The following is a 20,676-nucleotide window of genomic DNA, read 5'->3' as shown; positions in this document are numbered from 1 at the left end:
TTACTATTGGCCTTATAATAAATTGCAAAAATATTAGCAACTTAAAACAACACATATTTATTTTGTCACAGTTTTATTAATACACCTCAGAAATCCAGGAGTCTTAACTGTTTATTTTGCTTTCTTACAAGGACATTATCTAAATGTCAGCTGGCCTGGGCTAACACTAAAGTATATCAAAGACCTACCATACAATAGATATCTATTTTATTCTGTTTCTTGTGGCTTCAGCTCATGAAATCTCTTTTGATCTCTATCTCTGCTCAGCGATAGGCATTTTATAAATTGTATCCCCTTTTTCTTTAATCTTTCACCCAACACTGCTAGAGTTGATTCACTTTCAGTGAATGAGGATTAAAGAACATTAAATTTATAGCTGGATGTTCTTTTTCACTCTTTTAACAAAATCATAAATTTTCATTTTGTGCTGTGTTGATCTTCACTATTATTTGACTTAAATTAGACAGGTGACTTTTCTCACATGTTTCACTCTGCTTATGGCAGTTAGTCACATAGTTAAAACAGCTAACCTTCACACAGGAATTGCAAACTTCTACTGTTTTTAATGGAGTGTTTAAATTCTAATTTTCTTTCATTACTTAGTAATCATTTAATACATGCATACTATGTTTCAGAAAGGGTTCCAAGATTTAGGCTATAGTAGAGGAAAAAACAGCCCCACATTTCTACTTTCATGGAGCTTACATTGTTTTAGCAGGGCACAGCATTGTCCCAGAACCCTGAGAGCCATGCCCTGCACAACTCCAGGGAACGCTCTTCATATTAACCACAGCGTAGATGGTGCCCTCTGGAGGTAGATAATGTGGCAATTTTAGTAACTTCAGACCAACAATAAAATAACTAAATGATATCCAGTTTATTCTACGAATATTATTGTTTAGTGTGTACTGATATACATTCTAGTTACTTGGAATAGCTCAATGAATAAAATAGAAATTTTTCAGTTCCATAAATTTTATATTTCATTAAGATCTTTTTCTTTCTGATTGAAGTATGCCCTTTAGCATTTTTTATAGGACAGTTCTGGTATTAATGAAATCCCTTAGCTTCTGTTTGTCTGAGAAAGCCTCTAGTTCTCCTTCAAGTTTGAAGAATACTTTTACTGGATATACTACTACTCTAGGATAAAAGTTATTTTATTTCAGTACTTTAAGTATGTCATCCCACTCTCTTCCAGCCTGGAAGATTTTCACTGAAAAGTCTGTTGCCAGACATATTGGAGCTCTGTTGCATGTTATTTGTTCCTTTTCTCTTGCTGGTTTTAGGATTCTTTCTTTAGCCTTGACCTTTGGGAGTCTGATTGTTAAATACCTTGAGGTAGTGTCCTTTAAGTTAAATGTTTGGTACTTCTTGTACTCGGATATTGATATCTTTCTCTAGGTTTCGAAAAGTCTCTGTTATTATCCCATTGAATAAACTTTCTACCCCTATTACATTCATTACCTCCTCTTTAAGGCCAATAACTATTACATTTGCCCGTTTGAGGCTGTTTTCTAGATCCTGTAAGCATGTTTCATTGCTTTTTACTTTTTTTACTTTTGTCTCCTCTGACTGTGTATTTTCATATAATCTTCCTTCAGCCTACTAATTATTTCTTCTACTCGATTAATTCCATTATTGAAATACTCTGATGAATTCTTCAGTAGGCTTATTGCATTTTTTAGGTTCAGAATTTCTGCTTGATTCTTTTTAATTATTTCAATCTCTTTGTTAAATTTATCTGATAGAATTCTGAATTTCCTCTTTGTATTATCTTGAATTTCTTTGAGTTCCCCAAGAAAGCTATTTTGCATTTTCTGTCTGAAAGGTCAGATATTTCTGTTTCTTCAGGATTTGTCCCTGGTGCCTTATTTAGTTCATTTAGTGAAATCATGTTTTCCTGGATTGTCTTGATAGTTGTAGATGTTCATCTGTGTGTTGGCATTAAAGAATTAGGTATTTATAGTAGTCTTTGCAGTCTGGACTTGTTTATGTTCATCTTTCTAGGGAAGGCTTTCTAGATATTCCACATATTAAAGACTTGGGTCTTGTGGTCTAAGCTGTATCTGCTTTATGGGCACCCCAATCCAAGTAACTCTGTGACTCTTGCAGATTCATGGAGGTACCACCTTGACAGTCTTGGACAAGATACAGGAGAATTCTCTGGATTACCAGGCAAAGACTTTGTTCTCTTCCTTTACTTTCTCCCAAAGAAATGGAATCTCTCTCTTTTCTCTGAGCCATCTGAACCTCGGGGTGGAGAGACACAAGAACCCTGCGGCCACCACCAGTATGACTTCACTGGATCAGACCTCAAGCCAGCACAACATTGAGTCTCAGTGAAGCCCTGCTGTAACTACTGCCTGGCTACTGCTTATGTGTGTTCAAGGCCCTGGGATTCTACAATTAGCAGATGGCAAAGCCAGGTAGGCCTGTGTCCTTTATTTCAGTGTAGTCAGTTCTTCCAGGCCCAGGCAGGTCCAGAGGTGCCTTCCAGGAGCCAGAGACTAGATTTAAAAACCTTAGAAGTCTACCATGGTGTCCTACTATATTGCAGCTGAGCTGGCACTCAAAGCACTAGACAAAATTCTTCTCATTCTTCTCTTTCCTCACCAAAGGCAGAGGAACCTCACTCTGTGGCCACTGCCACAACAGGCCCATGAGAAGTACTGTCAGATGATTTCCAGTGTTCCCTTAAGGCCCAAGGGCTCTTTAATCAGCTTGTGGTGAATGCTGCCTAGCCTGGGACTCACCCTTCAGGGCACTGGTTTCCCCTCTGGCCCAGGGAAGGTCTAGAAATGTTGTCCAAAAGCCATGTCCTAGAATCTGAAAACTCAAGAGCCTGCTTAATTCTGTACCTCCTTGTGACTGAGAAGGGACTTGAAGCTAGCAAGTCTCAAACTCTTACCCAAAGCTGTTAACATTGTACCTGGGTATTGCTTCTGGGACCCAGGGGAAGGTACTGCTTCTGGTTATTCATGGCCTGAGGGCTCTTTAGTTAGCAGGTGATGAATGCTGTTAGGACTGTGTTTTTTATTTCAATGTAGCAGCTTTCCTCTGGCCCATAGTGTGTTAGTATTGTTATTCAGGAGCTAGGGACTGGAAATGGGTCCTCAGGACTCTGAATGCCCTATCTGGCTTGTGGCTGAGGTGGTATCAAAAACATGAGACAAACTGTTCCCCACCTCTGCCTTTGCTGCTTAGGTAGAAGGAAGTGGTCGCTTTTGGAGCTGCAAATTGTGCAGCCTGGGGCTAGGGGACAGATGATGCAAGCACTCCCTTAGCTGCCCCAGCTGGTGTCTCAGTGAGTCACATCCCCCTAGTCCACTGTTTCTGGGTCTAGTTCCACACTAGAACTCATCTAGAGGTTGCAGTCTTTGTGACCTAGATGGCCTTTTGAGTTTATTTGGATCCCTGGAGCATTTTAACCCACTGTGGCAAGGCTTGCAGGATCTATGAAGGTGTGTTTTTTTTTGGTAGATAGTTATCAAACTGATGTTCTTGTCGCGGGGGATGGGTAGAGATGTTCAATGGAGACTTCCCCTCCATTATCTTGCTCTACCTTCTATATGTCATTTTAAAAACAGATATTTGGTGAGTATCTTCAATTGCCATGTACATTTCTAGAAACCCTGGAAGATGTCAAGAGAAATAAAGCATATCTTTTTAACTTAAGAAACTATGGTTGTGCAGGAAATAAAACTGTTGGATATGCAACAAAGAGACATATGAGGAATGTGGTAAAATGAATCATTATATAACATTAGATAACTTCATATAAAATATTAGCTTCATTATATAATATTAGATAACTTCATATAAAAATATTATCTGAGACTAAAACTTTGCATAAAATTCCATGAGATTGCCTTGGGATATAGCTAAAATTGTCTCAAAAATTTTAGTGAGTATATATGGAATTCTACTATTTTAAATCACTAAGCACATGGCAAAGAAAAATAACATAAATATTAACATAAATTAAAAACCAAAAGTTAATGATCTCAAATACACAATTTGCATTTTTGTTTTCCATTAGCCCACCCAACACTTATTAGCTTTTCATCCTCATTTTCTAGCTTGAACAATGCCACTACTATCTACCAACTGCTACCAATGCGTAGTAATACGTGTGGCAATTGAAGGCACTTGTTTTAAAAATGACATCTGAAGATTTTTGAAATGATGAGAATATTACTAATAAGCATCCTCTTCAGAAAGAAGTTCATTATACCTATATATCATTTTTTTATCTTTAGTAATAAACTGTAGCTTTAAGCTATATCCTAAACCACTGTATTTGTTATTTAAAATATGCTGCCATAGCATCCATGTTTTTCCCTGAGTAGCTTGTAGTCTATTCTTTTTAAAAGCACTTTCTTTATCCTCTCACTTAAATAATAACACTGTCATCTACCCAGTTGTCTTCACTAGAAATATAAGCCTTGTACTCAATTCCTCATTTTCATGCACCATTACTCATACCTTTTGTTAATTTCTCCATCATGATTTCATACACTGGTCATTAATTCAGCAAATTTTGGGTACTATATATGGCTAGGACCTTATCTGGCAGCTTGGAATTCAGAAGACAATAACACAATGAACAAGGCCTTCATCCTCTAATCTCAGGAACGCTGCTTCAATTTTGACCCTCATTATCTTTCCCACTAATGTGTTTATTTGATGTCCTTTTTCTCTGCTCTCTAAATCATAGAAATCTATCATACTAATATCAGAGCAATGGTGATCTATACAAAATATATATGTAAAAACATAAATGTATAGTCATATGATGGTTTTATCAATATTTATTTTTTTCGTTGCACATGAAAGAAACTCAATTTATACTAAAAATGTCAAGTTCATTCTGGATTTTACAGTGGTGAATTCAGCCACTACTCAGTCTTTCTCTAGCTTTTAGTTATGTTCACTGATCCATATACCAAATTCTCAGCGGAAAACCTTAAGTTATTTTTATTCATCTCTCAACCAATCACCATCGCCACCTGGGTAAAATATTCTGGCTTAAAGTATAGTTTACTTGCCTACTCTTGGATAAAATATCCAGAGAGATCTTCTCCTCCTGAACCATATCTCCAAAGGATAATTGTAGTGCAATTATCAGAAGAAAAAATGCAGAGTAGGGGACAGATGCTGGGTAAGCAAAATCAAAATATGTATACTGAATCTTCTTAAAAATTAGTCTGGAGCTAAGTTTTAAGCAGGGTCAACATTGCTCAAATCCTTAGGTTGGTATACAAGCCTTTTTATAAGATTGTTCCAGTATACTTAATAAGCTTTTTGCTTGTCGCTCGCCTGTTGAGCAACCTTCTATTCTAATAGTACCAGGTTGCCATCATTCTCTAAATTTCCTAGCAACTCTCCCTCCTCCACATCTCTGCAATGGTTATTTGCTCTGATTGGAATGCCCTCTTTACCATTCTCTCCTAGAGCACTTTCACATTCCAGGAAAAAAAAAAATTACCCTCATTCAAGACTTCTTCTTTTTCAGAGATACTTCTTTGTCTCTCCCAAGCAAAGTTAATTTGTCCCCTCTTTCTGTTCTTAGAGTCATCTTGTGCTGTATTTGGACTCTAATTATTTCTGGAGAAATTCTTTTTATATACCTTCCTGACTCTTTAACTGCCAGTTGCCAGGTATCCATTTAAATTAAAATAGTCTGCCTTATTCATTCCTGTTTTTGGTGGCTAGCATAATGTCTGAGCATATTAGATTTCCAATAAATTTGTATTGGATATTAGAAGCATTAGGGTAAAAGAAGAGATATAAACTTAACCTTCATTTAAAAAGCCACAATAATGGGACTCACCTTCAGATATTTCCTAAACAGTAGATTGAGTATTTTGTAAAAACAAATAATAATGCCCAAGATTATGGCCCTTTACAAATTCTTGCTAACAATAAATTTTAGTTATGGTTCCCTAGGCATGTATCTACTATTTCCTAATGATTAAATACAACATCTTTTACTATTGTTTGACAGGATTGTCAAGGGGGATGATAAGGACCTTTGTTTAAATAGCTTTACAGTAAATAGAAACAAATTTCCCTGAAGGCCTTTAAGACTGGCATGGAAAAATAGATTTTTATTTGGCCAGGTAGGCAGTTATAATCCATCTACTCACTGACCCCCAAAAAAGCTATTGAAAAGGAACAAAGGCAAACAAATATCCTAAATTTCCCTCATAAATTATATTTATGCAGTAGAAGAAAGTATGCTACATTTGTTCCTGCTTAGAGATAGGGAGTAGGAGAAACTTGGAGTAATAGAATTTGAGGGACCTAGTGTGGGCAGTGGGCATTGAGAAAAGGAGTTTTCCAAATTGCAATAAACTTATAGAAAGTTGTCAAGTGTCTTTTTAAATACATTCTGTATCATTTACAACATGTCTACCTTGCATATTCAATGTTCTATATTCTATTTCAGTTATGGATTTTATGAACTCAACATTACACAGCAAGTAGGTACAAAGCTGTGTCTCTGACTTTATATTAAACCAAAAAGGCCTTTATATTAAACCATAATTTATATTCCACCTATTTTCTAAAATAATTTGTAGCAGTTTTTAATAACATGCATATGAACAGCATCACAAATATCATGAGGTAGGAGAGGATATTGCCCATCTAGGCATTGCTTTTTGAATTAGTTTATTCACATTTACTCTACTTTGGGGCTTTCAGGCTGCTGGCAAAAGGTTGCAGAACTCATTCTTCAATAAGCTCTCTAGCTTGAAGTAAATAGACAAAATGCAATTTAGAGTTTATTTTATACTCGGAATACCAACCCTGCCCTGACCTTCATTGAGTTTTGTCTGTAAAGTCAGGATAACTAGTTAGTAGGATCAATTTCATCCAATGATGTCCTGTTTCTTTATTCTTAAAAATGATACATGTGTATATGTTGCATATGTGTGTGTTTGTATTTTTTTATTATTATACTTTAAATTCTGGGATACATGTACAGATTGTGCAGACTTGTTATATAGGTATGCATGTGCCATGGTGGTGTGCTGCACCCATCAACCCATCATCTACATTAGGTATTTCTCCTAATGCTATCCCTCCCCTAGGCCCCCATCCCCTGACAGGCCCTGATATATGATATTTCCCTCCCTGTGTCCATGTGTTCTCATTTTTCAACTCCTACTTATGAGTGAGAGTTGAACTTTCTGTTCTTGTGTTAGTTTGCTTAAAATATAGTTTCCAGCTTCATCCATGTCCCTGCAAGGGACATGAACTCATCCTTTTTTATAGCTGCATAGTACTCCATGGTATATATGTGTCACATTTTCTTAATCCAGTTTATCACTTTGATGGACATTTGGGTTGATTCCAAATCTTTGCTATTGTGAACAGTGCTGCAATAAACATATGTGTCCATGTGTCTTTACAGTGGAATGATTTGATTTATACTACTTTGGGTATATACCCAATAATAAGATTGCTGGGTCAAATGGTATTTCTGGTTCTAGATCCTTGAGAAATTGCTACACTGTCTTTTACAATGGTTGAACTAATTTACACTCCCACCAGCAGTGTAAAAGCATTCCTATTTCTACACATCCTCTCCAGCATCTGTTGTTTCCTGACTTTTTAATGATCACCACCTAACTGGCATGAGACGGTATCTAATTGTGGTTTTGATTTGCATTTCTCTAATGACCAGTGATGATGAGCTTTTTTATTCATGTGTTTGTTGCCTGCATAAAGTCTTCTTTTGAGAAGTGTCTGTTCATATTCTTCAACCACTTTTTGATGGAGTTGTTTGTTTTTTTCTTGTAAATTTGTTTAAGTTCTTTGTAGATTCTGGATATTAGCTCTTTGTCAGGTGGATATATCACAAAAATGTTCTCCCATTCTGTATGTTGCCTGTTCACTCTAATGACAGTTTCTTTTGCTGTGCAGAAGCTCTTTAGTTTAATTATAATTTTGGCTTTTGTTGCCATGGCTTTTGGTGTTTTAGTCATCAAGTCTTTGCCCATGCCTGTGTCCTAAATGGTATTGCCTAGGTTTTCTTCTAGGGTTTTTATGTGTATGTTAAAGCATGAGTTAAATTTAAATATATTCAGAAACTCTTACAATGAGAAGAGAAGACACTGGAACTCAGTTTCTCCAGCAATACTATAGATTACCAGTCAATGATGGCTATGGCACTGTACTTCCTAGAGTAACAGTCCTGTGAGTGAAAATTCAGCAGACGGGCACATCTAACTTCAACTGCAGCTCTGCTCTATCCTTGGGATTTCCTGGCTTCACCTACCTTTTTGATTAGTGATGCTACTGTGGTCTTTATTTTATGCAAATAATTCATTTTCTCTTAAGAAATATGTGCTTCATTTTATCTCTTCCACTTTCCAGTATTCTCAGTAGTCTGAAAAAAAACATTTTGAGCACTATCTATAACTTTATGTATCTGTGACTGTTACCAAACTTCTCTAGACCCCCTTTCATTAGTACCCTTTATGTCCTTTCTTGACAATACTCTGAGTACAATACTTTCTCTCTTAAGCAGCCTTCAGCCATTCTCACTCCTCTCTACTCAACTTTTCATCTTCTGTTTTCATCTTGCACTTATTCTTTCCAAGCAAAATATGTATCTCAACCTGCGGTTTAAAAATTCATAAGATTTGAAGTAAAATAGAGATATATTCCTGCTGAGTGAATTTTCTCCAAAATTAACATTTGGAGTCTTAAAGTACGAAGCCCTTTTAAAAAATAAAGTGCACAGTCAAAAGAAACAAATTTAATTATAAGTCATTTTATTAGTAGCCTAAGTAAGAAAGGATATATTTAACATAGATTTAAAGACATAATGGATTTTCTTGATGCTATGTACTAAATTATACTCCCTCTCCACCACTAAATTCATTTATTGAGGCCCTTAACCCCAATGTGAATTTAAAAACGGGGTCCTTGCTTGAAAACCCTATTAATAATTAGATTTTGATGAGGTCATGATTGCAGAGCACTCATGATGGGAAAAGTCCACATGTAAGAAAAGAATGAGACACCAGAGTTCTGTCTCTGTGTAAGCACAAAGGAAAGGCCATGCTAGGATGCAGTAGGAAGATATCCATCTGCAACTTTATGAAGAGAGCCCTCACTAGACTCTGGCCCTATTGCCACTTTTATCTTGGACTTGTTGTCTCAAGAACTGTAAGAAAATAAATTTGGTTATTTAAGGCACTCAGGCTATAGTATTTTGTTATGGTCGCCCAAGTTGAATAAGCCACTTGAAATACCATGTGTAAGTTTCATTTATGACAGGAAGGATGATCATGAATTTAGGAACTGGAGTTCTCTGTGAAATTCTCAGCTTCATTATTTATTCACTGAGAATTTGAGCAAACTATTTAATTTTTCTTAGTTTTATTTTTCTTTATTATTATGAGTAGGTAAGAATATATCTTCAATGTGGAAAGACATAATTTTGGGGCTGCAACAGTGTCTGTATATAGATGAATTTTTAGAGTTCATCTTGGGTTAGAAATGGCTTTGGAGATTATCCCCACTCTTCAGTTGTCACTCATCTGGAAAATTGACATGAAACTGTGGGGGCCAAAGGCCAGGATGTGGTATGAACATGTTCTACAGTGATTAGCACTGGAAGTGAGTGAACAATATAGTAGGGATGAGGTTTGAAATACAGACAACCACAACTTACTCTTTAGAAAGTTTATTCAAATTTATAGCTCATACATGAAAGAAATTTGACAGAAATATTCCCAAATTTAAAAACAATCTTCAAAGTTCCTTCACATTACCAAATTCAAATTAAAAACTTTCCCATACTATTAAGAATAAAATCATGTTTTAGTAAACCATGTAGGAGAAAAATTTAGTTACTTTTATATAAGACCTATAGAAAACAATTTTTTAGAATTTTTATTATTGAGGAGCTAATCAAACTATGCAGCTAAATAATATATGTAAATTATAGAAACATGTGAGGCATGGCCGAAAAAATGTGTTTTTTTCTGAACCGCATTATATTTGTAGTGTTTTTACTTTTTACTAATTTTAGTTTGTTTGATTTCCTTTATAATTTTTTCTTTTTCTTTTTAGTGGACATGTAATAATTAAACATATTTATGGGATACATACTGGCTTTCCATGCATGTATATAATATGTAATGATCAAATCAGAGAAATACTTTCTCATCTTAAACAGACATTCAATTGCGTTATCAAATCAAGTGTTTTACAAAATTTATCTCATTAACTCTGGATCTACTCCAGATTCTTCAAAGCCTAGCTTGTGTTCTAAATCTTCAGTGAAACTTTCCATATCCTTTCTTATAGCGCTGGTCTATTCCTCCTCTAGAACCTTAGTGTTTTATATCACTGTGGCCATTCTCAGATGACTGTAAATGTATATAATTCTATGTCTTTCAGTATTCACTAGGAGTCTTTTGAGAGCAAGAATGATTGCCCTGCAAACTTATGTAGTCAGAGTTCTAGGACAGAAGGGGTACTCAAGCAATGTTTGTTCAACTGTATTGTTGAAAAGTCATCCAAATTTGGTAAGACCAGCAGTGACATTCAAGATGGCTACTTGTCAAGAGAGATCAGTTTGGAAACAGGTAGGAAGGATTTAAAAAGTGAAAGAGTGTGAGCAAGTAAAGCAGCAAAAGCAAATTATGCTCACACATTTTGCAGTGGATGGTGCTATAAGTTTGAAGTGAAAGGTTTCCATGACCACCGCTGTGGTAATTGGCATTAGTGCTGCATATTGCTGGCAATTTAAGCGAAAATTACTACCTTGGTTCGTACTCCTACTGTGATTATTTAAAGACTGAGCTATCTCTCATGATTTAGAGCTATTAGTACCCCAAAATGGTTTTAGATATTTTAGTAGAACTTTTTTTTTTTACTTTTCATCTTTTTTATCTTAATAGTCCACCACTCCTGCCTTTTAAATGAGTTTTTCAGAATCTGAGAGAAAGCCCAACAATTCATACAGTGTTTATTCTTGAAAAGGGCATATGATGTTCTACTGCATATGAAGTCACCTTGTCATGTTATGTCTGTCCCTGGAAACTACTACGTGGTAGGATAAATTGTATTACCTACCTATGACATCAGACTCAAATAATTTCTGTAAGTAGAATCACGTTTTTATCTTTATGTGTAAATTGCTGCATTAACCTGCAAAACTAGGTGTTTAGATACCTAACTAAATTGTGAGAATATGTTTGGTTATGGTGTTACCCACACAACAGGTAGATTTGATCCTTTGATGAGGGTCACTCCAATGACTAAAGCCAAGGAGGATTTAACAAAGGGATTTGATTACTTGCAACAAGTCAGGAGGACACCAGAGGTAGTTCCCAAAGCAGTACCTCCCCACATCAAGGAGAAAGCAGGGATACTATTGGGCTGTCATTGTATATATAGGTAAATGCAGTGCAGGTGCTGTCATTGATCATGCTTCTACATATATCCCATGTATAGAAAACAGAAAATCAGCTCCTCCCTGGGTGAGGGTTTTAATATGATAATGAGGAGAGTTTACCAAAGTTCATTTCCAACTGATTATTGTTTTTCCAAGGCTGAGCTTCTTCCTGGGACTTTCTGAAGCAATAAGAACTCAAGATGTAATAATTACAAATGGGCACATTTTCACAGTGTGTAACCAAAAACTTAGGGACTATGGGTTACAACAATATTACTTAAAATGTAAGCCATGTAGGTATGTATATATTCGCAAGGAGGGATCCTTGGGAATACATTAAAATGATAGAATAAATGTGTTTATTAATTTTAAGCTGGCTGGGCGCGGTGGCTCACGCGTGTAATCCCAGCACTTTGGGAGGCGGAGGCGGGTGGATCACGAGGTCAAGAGATCGAGACCATCCTGGTCAACAAGGTGAAACCCCGTCTCAACTAAAAATACAAAAAATTAGCTGGGCATGGTGGCATGTGCCTGTAATCCAAGCTACTCAGGAGGCTGAGGCGGGAGAATTGCCTGAACCCAGGAGGCGGAGGTTGCGGTGAGCCGAGATCGCGCCATTGCACTCCAGCCTGGGCAACAAGAGTGAAACTCCGTCTCCAGAAAAAAAAAAAAAAAAAAAAAAAATTTTAAGCTGATTGCTTTTTTTTCTTCCTGTGGTTATAAATAAGAATATGTATGTATGTTTGTATATATATTTATACATACATATATATGTGTATATATATTCATATATATGTATATTCATACATATCTGACAAAAATTTATAATAAATATAAACTAAACTTAGATGTCTGTAAGCAAAAATATATATTAATAAGATACATTGAGAGAACCTGGAATTGGAGTAAAGATATATGCTGTGAATAACAAAGGAAATGGATTAAGTTTTGACTACCTAAAAAGAGGTTATCATTGTCCTTCTAAGTGAAAACTGAGGCCAAACAAGTGAACTATGGGACTGTGGATTGAGAGTGCTACTTTATAGATCGTGTAGATAAAATTCACAAGAAAGAGCAATGTCTGGCTAATGATTGGAAGAGACTGCTCAATATCAGTTTTCCATAGACACAAGAAAGACGCTTTCAAATATAATTTATTCCCTATTATATGAAAAAATTATTTAATCAGGTTCTCCGTATAAAATTTGCAACTCATTTAAAATTTTGATCTGGAAAGGGGAACTAATGGATTATAGACCAATAGTGGGAGTCTTATTTGAATCAATTATTGTATTCCCCATTGAAGATTTTGTTGTCTTTTGAAAATGGCATTGAATCTACTTCAGTGTATGTTAATAATGTTAAAGGAATGAAATTAACATATATCTATATCTGAAGTATCAATAACTTTCTTTAATACAAATTCTCTTATTATTGGATTCTCTTACCACTTTTTTTTAACACAGAATTTTTACCGCAGAAAGATGAAGAACAACTGCCTTCTCTCCCACCATCTAGTGGGAGACCTGAATCATTTCTCCTTATCACTTCCCTAACTCTACCACAAATTCTCTGACATGGAAGAAATTGTCTTGGGAAACTTCATTTCCATACCAGGGAAATGGCAGTTTCCCTTTATAGTCATGGCATCTCATTCAATAGAAAATAATGATTTTAGCTTTGTGACAAGGATGGTGATATATGTCTTTTCACTCCATTAGAAAGTGAAAAAATAAATTTGTCTCTCAAATATTTTACTTATTATTTAATATGTTTTTCTTTAATCAAAATATTCAGAAAAGCATTTCTTAGTTTTACCCTGGAAATTATAGCAACTTGAATGCAAATAGTACATATGGTTCACTGTATCTCAAAGGTTTCCATTGGTGCTCTGTTGTCTATTAGATTAAATGCAAACCACTAATCAAATAAGCCAGTTTTAAAAAATAATGCACAGATTTAGAAACCAAATAATTCAGAATGAGTGGACTAAGGACAAAGAGAATCTAATTAAGGAGAAGATTCTGTCTTTAATCTTCATTAGAAGTCAGTTACCCCTGGCCAGACACAGTGGCTCATGCCTGTTATCCCAGCACTTTGAGAGACCAAGGCAGGGGCATCACTTGAGGTCAGGAATTCAAGACCAGCTTGGCTATCATGGTGAAACTCAATCTGTACCAAAAAATAAAACAATTAGCCAGGCATGGTAATATACAACTGTAATCCCAACTACTTGGGAGGCTGAGGCACCAGAATCACTTGAACCCAGGAGTTGGAGGTTGCAGTGAGCTGAGATCATACACTGTACTCCAGCCTGGGCAACAGAGTGAAACCCTGTCTCCAAAAAAAAAAAAAAAAAAAAAAAGGAAGTCATTTACCGTTTACCTGGACATCTCCATTTCCTTCAGACTTCAGACTGTTTGGCTCGTGCACTTTACAACTTTTAGTGCAATAATTCTTAAGATTTTTTCACTTAAATAATAGAATATGGGACAATGTTGCGAGTATATGTGGACATTTCTAAGGGGTGTGTATTTTCTATAATTTTTCACTTCTGATATTGTCTTGATAGCTACCTTGTATTTGACTTCTTAAACAACTATCTCTTCCATTCCAAGTTTGTGAGCTAGATAGAAGCCTGTATCAACAGTTTGAGTCAATAGAAGTGATATATTGTTACATATTACAGCCATAAAATGATAAAATTTAGTTTTAGCAATCTTATTCCTAAAAGCCTCTCAGCATTTTTTCCTATAGAGACACTACCTACAGTCCTCTAATTTGACTGCATTTTCTGCTTTCCTTGACTGCTGCCCTTTTATCTAACACAAATTTATATCCATTTCTACAAAAGCATGTTAATTATCTCCATGTGCTGCTTTGACTTACCTAAAGGTAGCTGCTTTGAAATATCATCTAAGAAAATTTTCACGATCTGATTTTTAATTGACTCCTTGAAAGTTATGATAGTATCAGCATATTAAAACTCAGTCCAGGACGTTGTCCACATATTTAAAAAATATATTTTAGTCAATTAGAAAGACACATAACATTCACATAAGTACTGCTTAACTATTGATGACATATTGATATATGTTATTCTACCTAGGTCCTAAACATATTTCCTGGCATTCCTCTACCAATCTGTGATTACAGAAGATAGCAGACCTAATATTGACATCTTGGAACTTCCCTTTAAATAGAATCCATAATTATCATAAAAAGAAAAAAGGCGTGACAAACTTGGAGAGACAGAATAAGGTAGTAGAAAGTTAGAGAACTATTTCTATGTATCCTTATTAAGGGAAAATTAATTATAATGGCAGTTAAATGGATTGTGATGATGACAGGTGCTATGCAATTAAACCCTAAACTCAAATGATTTTGAAGTATGACAGATGCTAAGCAGAGAAACATTAAGAAAAGCCTCAAAATTATCTGCTTTAGTTTAATCCTGAGTTTGTAAGTTTTATTTATTTATTTATTTTAAGGTCAGTGAATCAAGGCCATGCCCATAGATTGTTTTTCTATGCCCTCACTTTCTAACTGACCATACAAACAGTAGTCTCTTTTTCAAGGTAATACCACTGAATCTTTTCTCCATTTATGGTATATTTAACAGTATTTCTAAATATGAAGTATCTGGCTTGATTTCTTAACACTATTTGCATGAGTAAAACAACCAAGTACAAAACAATATTAAGCTTGGGAGATGCCAAGAGAGAAGCAGCAAAGGCAAACAGACAAATTTCCTTCCTTATTGTGTACTTCAAGCCAGTCAAGTTTTAATTTGCTTTACCATCAACAAAATATGGGTTATCCCATTCTCATAAATTTCTTTAATATATTTGCTGCCTCAGCATTCATTTTTAGGCCTGACATGAGTTGTCTGAAACTGAGCCATACCCTATCATCTTTGGCCCGGTTAAAACTTCCCTCCCAATGTGATGTGATTGATTGCCATTTAATCCACTTGTTCCTTAACCCACAGAACCAAAGCCCAACAGATCTCACAGCTGTTGACCGTGGGAAAACCTAATGGTTAACACCAGAGTCATGTAAATAAGTATCCACCTCTGCACTTTTTTTTAAACAAACCAATCCTCAACCCCCTTGGGAAAGCTTAAGGGATAATGCCATGTGCCTTAATAAAGACATAGTTGTACAGGTCCTTTCTCTTTCATGCTTTCCATACACTGGTTGAGCTCTCAGCCTCCTGCAGATTTCCTGTCAGCCCTCTACTGGCACCCCCATCCTCTCTGGGATCTGTTAAGTAACAAACATATGCTATTTTATGCATTTTTGTTTTAACTCCTCATTGTGTCTCATCTGAACCTAAATTTCCACCAATCAGGGCCCTCCTAGAGAGTGGTTACCCTGGCTTATGGCCATTCTTGACAAGGAGACATTAAGAACAAATTAGAAAGAAACCGTAAGAAACAAAATCATAAGTCATGTTACCCATAATATTTGTATGTAATAAATATTCACTGAGCATTGAATCGTTGTCTGATACAGTCCTAGGGACATAATGGTGAAAAAGGCAGAGAAAAATGCCCAGTGTCATGGAGAATATATTTTAGTAGAAAAGACAGTGAAATAAATAAATGAATTCATAAAGAAAAATAAAACATGATAAATGAATGAACAGTACTATTTCACATAAGGTGATCAGGAAATGGCCCTCTGAGGAAGGGATATGTGAATAATGAAGTGAGGTTGAACTGTAATCATAGGTTAAAAGAGCTTTGAAAATTGTAATACAGGTATACACATATGTGTCTATATGTGTACAGATTTATATGTGTGTATGTATATTTACACAGAATCACACAAATACCACCTTCCTACTATTAGTGAAAAAATCCCCGAAAGTGGTAAGTGTCAGTTCTGTCCATGCTGTGATGGCCCAAATTATAGAAAACTTTTTGGACTGGTATTGTTTTCTGGCTTTCGGAACATTTTAGAAACCCTATCACAAAACAAAAAACAAACAAACAAAAAACCCAACCAAAAAAATGAAAATCAAGAAGCCACTATCTCTGATATTCTTTCCAGCCATCGCACAAAAATAAGGTGCAATATGAGCATGGAAATTGTCTTTGTTTCTTCCACTAACTTGGTTAGATGGTTAGCTATTGATGGCCCATGGCAGTACATCAATAAGGTAGAAATTGTCTGTCTGTATTAGAGATTTCTGCTCTGGATGTAAGGGCAAGGAGTGGAGGCTTGCCAGAAATCTATTCACCATTGCTGCTCTATAAAATAATCTAAATGCCAATGCTGCATATCAAGAAATTTTTTTAAATGATTCATTTTTAAATATATTCCAAAATAAATGCTCAATAAATATTTGATGAATAAGCAACCAAAGATCAGCTTTCATGATAGTCTTCCTGCTAAATATATAAGAAAGTACTAGTAAATTATGTTCAAAAAGCTCAAAACAACTGCTGATGGAGGAGCCAATCTAAGCCTTTAATTTGTCAGAAAAGTCCAGGCAAGAAAAACATTCAAGTATAGTTGAGGCAAAAACACACTCTCAGGATGTGCCACAATATCGGTATCACAGTTCTATGCATCCAAGCAGTTTCAAATAAGCATACAGTGGTCAATACACTCTCACCCCTCTTCTGGAACAAATGCAGAACATTTTAATTATAACTCTGAGCCCACAAACCCATGACAGCAGTGAAAGAAATAAATTGGCTCAGGTGGAAATTATAATATCATCATCCCTTATTCATTGAAAATCCTTTCCCATTTCATAGTATTTAATAGATGCATTTTTGCCATTTCTCTTCTCACTAAATAGAAAATTAATTTAGAAGGATATAGTCAATTTTGTTATTTTGAAACTTTCATTTATGATTCAGGGGTGCACGTGCAGGTTTGTTATATATGTAAATTCATGTCACAAGGATTTGGTGAACAGATTATTTTGTCATCCACATACATCTGATCCTCTGTCTTCCCACCCTCCACTCTCGAGTAGGCCCCAGTGTCTGTAGTTTCCCATTTTGTGTCCATGTGTTTTCATTATTTAGCTACCACTTATAAGTGAGAACATGCAGTATTTGTTTTTTTGTTTCTGTGTTACTTTGCTAAGGATAATGGCCTCTAGCTCCATCTATGTCCCTGCAAAGGGCATGATCTCATTCTTTTTTATGGCTTCATTTTTGTACATTGACCACATTTTCTTTGTCCAGTCTGCTGTTGATGTCTTTGCTATTGTGCATACTGCTGCGATGAACACACATGTGCATGTGTCTATGGCAGAACAATTTCTACTACTTTGGATATAGGGCTAGTAATGGGATTTCTGGGTTAAATGGTAGTTCTGTTTTTAGTTCTTTGAGGAATTGCCACACTGCTTTCCACAATAGTTTAACTAATATACAGTCCTACCAGTAGTATATAAATCTTCTATTTTCTCTGCAACCTTGCCAGCATCTGGTATTTTTTTTACTTTTAATAATAGCCACCCTGACTGGTGTGAGATGGTACCTCATCATGGTTTTAATTTGCCTATCTCTAATGATACTGATACTGAGCATTTTTTCATATGCTAGTTGGCTGCATGTATGTCTTCTTTTAAAAGTATCTGTTCATTCCTTTGCCCACATTTTAATGGGGTTGTTTGTATTTTTCTTGTAAATTTAAGTTCCTTATAGATGCTGGATATTAGACCTTTGTCAGACACATAGTTTGCAGACATTTTCCTCCATTCTGCAAAATTTCTCTTCACTTCATACTTTCTCTTGCTGTGCAGATGCTCTTTCATTTAGTGAGATCCCTTTTGTCAACCTTTGCTTTTGTTACAATTGCTTTCGGTGTGTTTGTCATGAAATCTTTTCCAGTTTCTATATTAAGAAGGTAGTTCTTAGGTCATTTTCCAAGGCTTTTACATTTAAGTCTTTAACCTACCTTGGGTTGATATTTGTATATGGTATAAGAAAGAGTTCCAGTTTCAATCTTCTGCATATGTCTAGCTAGTCATCCCAGTACCATTTATGAATAGGGAGTCCTTTCCCATTGCTTGTTTTTGTCATCTTTGTTGAAGGTCAGATGGCTGTAGGCGTGTGGCCCTATTTCTGTGCTCTATTCTGTTCCGTTGGTCTATGTGTCTGATTTTGTACCAGTATGATGCTGTTTGAGATACTGTAGCCTTATGGTATAGTTTGAAGTCGGGTAACGTGATGCCTCCAGTTTTGTTCTTTTTGCTTAGGATTGCCTTGGATATTTGGGTTCCTTTTTGGTTCCATGTGAATTTTAAAATAGTTTTTTCCTAGTTCTGTGAAGATAGACATTTGTAGTTTGATCATAATAGCATTGAATTTGTAATTTTTGGGAGGCAGTATGGCCATTTTAACAATATTAATTCTTCCTATTTAAAAGCGTGGAAAGTTTTTCCACTTTTTGGTGTCATCTCTTATTTTTTTAAGCAGTGTTTTGTAATTGTCTTTGTAGAGACCTTACACCTTCTGGTTAGCTGTATTCCTAGATATTCTATTCTTTTTGTAGCAATTGTGAATGAGATTGCTTTCCTGGCTTGGATGTCATGATGTATAAGAATGCTACTGACTTTTGTATGTTGATTTTTTAGCCTGAGATTTTGCTGAAGTTGTTATCAGCTCTAGGAGCTTTTGGGCAGGGACTATTAGGTTTCCTTGATATAGAATCATGTAATTTGCAAACAGACATAGTTGGACCTCCTCTCTTTTTATTTGATCGACTTTTTATTTCCTTCTTCTGCCTGATTCCTCTGGCCAGGGCTTCTAATGCTATGTTAAATAGAAGTGGTGAATTTGCTGAGGATTGTTTTACATCTGATTGCATGGTCAATTTTAGAGAATGTGCTAAGTGGCAATGAGAAGAGTGTGTATTCTGTTGTTTTGGCATGGAGACTTCTGTAGATGTGTATCAGGTTCATTTGATCAAATGTTCAGTTCAGGTCCCGAATGTCTTTGTTAACTTTCTGCCTCGATGATCTAATATTGTCAGTGGGGTGTGGAAATCTCTCACTATTATTGTATGGGAATCTAAGTCTCTTCATAGTTTTCTAAGAACTTGCTTTGTAAATCTGGGTGTTTCTGTGTTGGGTGCATATATACTTAGCATAGTTAGATCTTCTTCTTGTATTGAAGAATTTTTCTTTTATACTCTTTTTGGCTTAAGTTCTGTCAATTCTTTTGTTTGTGCTTTAGTTGCTGAACATCTTTATTTTGCAATTAAATCATAGTTTTTAAATGAATTATTGTAAAATGAATAATTCCTTTAATAATGAGAACCTAAATGTCTCAAGCTCCATCAAAAAAGGCAATACTTATTTTAACATATCAAATAAAATCACTCAATTATTTCATCCTGCTTTACTGTGGGGAGTCTTGGTTTTCTGTTTGCTTATTTGTTTCCATAGTCACCTGCTAAGTATATCTTGGACTAAAACGAAGATATTCCCATCTGTCACAAACTTGTCCTGGATATGTGGTCCGCTGCTCCAAATGGCTGCTGCCTACTCTCTCCACAGGCCTTGGCTCTTTTCAGTGCAATTTCCTTCAAAGTTCCTGGACATGCATCTTCCCTCAGGCTGCCACTGCTCTCCTCTTTATTGCTTTGTCCAGACTGTGGTCACAGGATCTTGCTTTAATTACCTATAATGATAGCTGAGAGCAGATGGTAAATTGTAAGGAGGATGAACCAAACGTTTAGAAATAATCAAAGAGAAGTACAACCCAATAGTATCAGAAGTGATTTATTATTTCATATAGCCCACAGATTAATCCCATTCCCATAGGCTCCTATAGAATATAGAACTATTTTTTTTTACAAAGGTGTTAGTTTATACCTGTTTTTTCTTACTACTAGGCATTATCAATGTCTTAATTGTGAAAATATGAAAGATAAGAAATAGTATACTACTACATTTTAACTTGCATTTTAAAAGCTTTGGATTAATTTAAAAATTTCAACATGCTATATATTTATTTTTACGTGATGTGTATCCTCTTCATCTTTGTTTAATTTGTAGTCTTTTCAGCCCTTTTGTACATTGCAATTCTATTTTATTTTATTGTCAGTTTATATTCTACCAAATTTCCACAAACTCATAGCTTAACCCCAAAACTGGAAAATTACTAATAACTTGAATTTCCTAGGTGTTCCTCTATTACATAAGCATCTAGACTCCTTCTGACAGATAATCTTTATTTTTGCACACACTATTATCTGTCTTTCTACTTTCATTTTCTCTC

The sequence above is a fragment of the Aotus nancymaae genome, unplaced genomic scaffold (assembly GCF_030222135.1).
Source record: "Aotus nancymaae isolate 86718 unplaced genomic scaffold, 86718_ANA_hifiasm-v0.15.2.pri h1tg000059l, whole genome shotgun sequence".
NCBI lineage: Eukaryota > Metazoa > Chordata > Mammalia > Primates > Aotidae > Aotus > Aotus nancymaae.
Note: the sequence above shows the minus strand (reverse complement) of the source record.